Raw genomic sequence first — 4,088 nt, 5'->3', positions numbered from 1 at the left:
TGGTGCAACCTAAGCCCATTCCCCTTTGTCCTGTCACCAGGCACGTGGGAGAACAGACCAACCCCCACCTCGCTACAACCTCCTTTAAGGTATCTGTAAAGAGCAATAAGATGAGGAACTTGTTTTGCTGTTTGGAAAATTGCTGCATGTTTTCCTGTTGATTGTTTTAAAATAGGGAAAAACCCTTCTGTGTGCAGCCAGTTTTCTAAGGAAAGCAGGTGGGAGCTGGTGCAAAGGGGCTCTAACATCCAGCTGCAGACTTCAGTGCAGAAGTCTGGTGTAAGGAAAAGTGATGCAAACACCAGGTGGCCAATGAGAGAAATGTCAGGGTTGGGGTGGTGAGGAGCAAGCTTGTCCATGCACTGTCAGGCCTCAAGAGTCTGCTTTTCCTCCCTATGGACGTCTCCATAGGAGAAGCCCTGGATTAATATCAATTGAAGAAAGATGCTCAAAACTGAAATGCAACAAAATTCATCCTTTAAAATTAGAAGAGGTATTTATTAGGTGCTTTTTGAAATCTTCCTCCTTAACTACACCATGAAAGCTCTCCAATTAGCTGTTCAAGTCTTGAGGATATGAATAACACTATGGAAGACATATGGTTCCTTAGGTGTTTCTGCCTTTTAATGAGTTCCATGGTGGATTTTGGTGCTCAGTCTGTGAACCTGAGGTACTGAGAGGAGAATGATGCAATTGCTTGAGAAAGTAAAGTCAGAAGGAAAAGTTGAAGTGACTTGGAGTATTAATGGGCCCCACTGAGGGCTGTTACCAAGAGATTCTCCTCAGGGACTTGTTAGGGCAGATAATTGGAGGCCATGATTACAGATAGGCAAAGCACTGTGCTGAGAAAAATCTGGGTTTGCTGTGCTGAAGTAAAAGGGCCAGGTCCTGACTCCAGCCACTGGAAGGGAATGTCCTGCACTCCCATATCTGGCTCAGGGCTCTTGCTGGGGGTCTGTGGGGTGTGGTGGGCAGTGTGATGCCATAAGAAGAACAGTGGTATGACTCCTTCCTGCCTCTACACAGGGTCTCAAGAAAGCAATAATCCCCCTTGCAATGACTTTCATCTCCTCAGAAGCTCTATCCAAGGGGACAAAAATGTCAGGGCTGCTGGGGCCTTCTCTTTTTGACAGCACCCACCTCTTTTTCCTCTCCAGACTTTCCTATGCTGCCCCACACTTTGCCCTATTTCCTTGAAAGCTGAAGACACCCATCTCTGTTCTTCACCTTGCACTCATGCACTCATCCTGGCATTTCCATCATTTCACCAATGTCTCGTCAACCCTCACCAGCTGTTCCTTCAAACACAAAGCCATGGTCTGATCAAATACACTCTTTGGTGACCTCTAGCACCACAGCACAACCCTTTGAGGGACATTTCGTCTTCTTCATGGCCAGTGCCAACCTTCCAAGGTGCATTTTCTGGCAGGTTTTTCTCTCCTGCTCTTTTCTACTACCAAAGAAAGCTCCATCAGGGTGGAAACCACTCCTGAAGTAGGCATCGCAACCTGTCATCCTTCTTGCAGTTTGTCAACTAACCAGACAGAAGTCACCTCACCAGGATCTTCCAAGCCATGGTCCGGCTGCTGACCTTACAGACTTTTCTGCAGACACACCCAAGCCTTGTGCCTGCTGCTGTCCAGTCATGGACTCAAGCAGAAGGGACAGGACAACCCATATGTGGGCCTTCTTTCTGTCTGGGTCTTCCTGGGTATGTAGGCAGAGGGGATCCCACAGTCAGCATGCCAAGCAGGTGCCTTCTGCTGGCCTACCAGGACCACTGGCAGATGTCAGCTGAAAACTACAGTTCCTGGGTAGAAATGTGACCTGTTCGCTGCTTCAGACAGAAGTGACCTCACAGTCCCGTTCTGTGACACACTCCTGCTGCTGCCCTATCAACTGCAGAGACAGAACTGACCTCACAGTCCCTTTCACAGGCCAATTCCTCCTTCTGGTTTGGGAGATCCTGAGGCAGAGCTGAGCTCATCAGAGCATTCCCACCCATCTCCTCCTTCTGGCCTACAAGCTGATCAAATCCATGGCCATTCCCATTCATTTTGAATGCCATGTGACTGCATAGCAATCTCATGGTTCCTGCCCTGCCCCGAGAGAACAAGAACCTAAACTTAAGGGTTAGGATAAGGGTTAAAGGTGAGAAGGTTAATGCACAGGAAGACAGGCTTTGGATGATAGTTGTTCATGTATGGCATTAGGGACTATGGCAGACCTTTCTGTGTGAGAGATTAAGCAGATGTTTAGTGGGAGTTTGGTGTTCTGCTTGTGGTGTCAGGTCTGTGGTTAGGGTATGGGCAAGCTCTTTGCTTGAGGGTTTTGTTTAACTCTGCAAGAAGACTAGGGTTAAATAGAGTATTTTAATGCTAGTGTTAAGTGCAGGGATGAGGGTGAGCTAGAGAAGAAAGGTAATGGAAAGGGGTGATGGACTAATTTTGGCTTCCAGGGATATTGTGGTCAAAAATTAGAGCAGTGGATTCCTGTCAGCGTGTAGAGTGGCATTTAGATTTGGATATTAATATAACAGATTAAAAAAGGGTAATGACCTCACATGACTGCTTTAAGTCAGCTTTATGGTGGGATCAGCATTACCTGAATGTTCTTACCTCTCCAAAATCGTTACCTTCTGCTATCCAAGCTATTCCTTTGTCCCCCAAATCTCACATCTCTCCTGGCCAGGCTCCTCCTGCCTTCCCCATATCAGTCATCTTCTTAGTGGCAGCTTTCTGATGGCTTTCATGAACTCAAGAGTATCTGTCTCAATCTGTTGGCTACTCTGTTCCCGAGAAAGAAGCAGCTCCTAAGGCAGCATGGAGAAGGACACAAAGGCTGTCAGAACACCCTGTGCAATATGCCCAGCAGCTCTGCAACACCACAAAAGTGCACTTCCTGCCTACATGTTTTGGTTCCAGAATGGTTCCAATGGACCCAGGGTAACGTCTTCCATGGCCTCATGAAGGCTTTGTGTTCCCCCGGGCATCTGGGAGGCAGTGGCCTCCAATGTGTAGAAATTTGAAATCAGCCCTGAAATATGAATGAGTCAAAATCCAAACCTCTGATATGACAACACCTCTTCAACACATCTTCCACTATTTGGCCTATCAGGTACTTAGGAAGAAAGGATCTATGCACAGACTATGTGCAAAGCAGGTGCATCTGCTGGCATATCATGGAGATCAGCAGATGTGAGCCTAAAGGCACAGATCCCAGCCAGGAGTCAAGGGATGACCTGTCAGCTGCTTCAGAAATAAGTCAACTCTGAGGCTGTTTAACAGCCATTTGCTTCCTACTGGACTGTCTGGACTTACTGAAGTTTCTGAGGCACCACTACCCTCGTAATATCATACTTATAAAGCACTCCCTTCCTGGGCCAGAATCTGTCCAGGTAGAAATGAGCTGGTTGTGATCCTTCCAGCCCGTGGCACTGCTGCTGGACTCCCAGCCTCTCTGATGCACAGCAGCTAGTTCCACCAGATCATCCCCCTTCCACCAGATCAGGGGGATGAGTACCCAGAGAACAACTGGTCTTGCTGCTAAAGACTGAGGCAAAGAAGGCATTAAGCACCTCAGTCTTTTCCTCATCTCTTGTCACTAAGTTTCCCCCCACATCCAGTAAAGGATGGAGATTCTCCTTAGTCCTCCTTTTTGTGTTTCTGTATTTATAAAAACATTTTCTGTTATCTTTAACAGCAGTAGCCAGAGTGAGCTCCAGATGAGCTTTGGCCTTTCTAATTTTGTTCCTGCACATCCTCTTAAGATCCTTATAGTCCTCCTGAGTGGCCTACCCTCTTTTCCAAAGGTCCTAAACCCTCTTTTTCTTCCTAAGCTCTAGCCACAACTCTCTGTTCAGCTCTCTGTTCTTCCATACTGGCTGGACTTTGGGCACATGGGGTTGGACAGTCTGCTCCTGAGCCTTGAAGATTTCCTTCTTGAAGAGAGTCCGGCCTTTCTGGACTCCTCTGCCCTTCAGAACTGCCTCCCAAGGGACTCTGCCAACCAGTGTCCTGAACAGCTCGAAGTCTGCTTGTAGAATGCCTCATCTGTCTCCTCATCGTGGTTTGGCGGTCAATAAGATA

This window comes from Anas platyrhynchos, chromosome 32 (genome assembly GCF_047663525.1).
Source record: "Anas platyrhynchos isolate ZD024472 breed Pekin duck chromosome 32, IASCAAS_PekinDuck_T2T, whole genome shotgun sequence".
NCBI lineage: Eukaryota > Metazoa > Chordata > Aves > Anseriformes > Anatidae > Anas > Anas platyrhynchos.
This window is presented reverse-complemented; position numbering follows the sequence as displayed.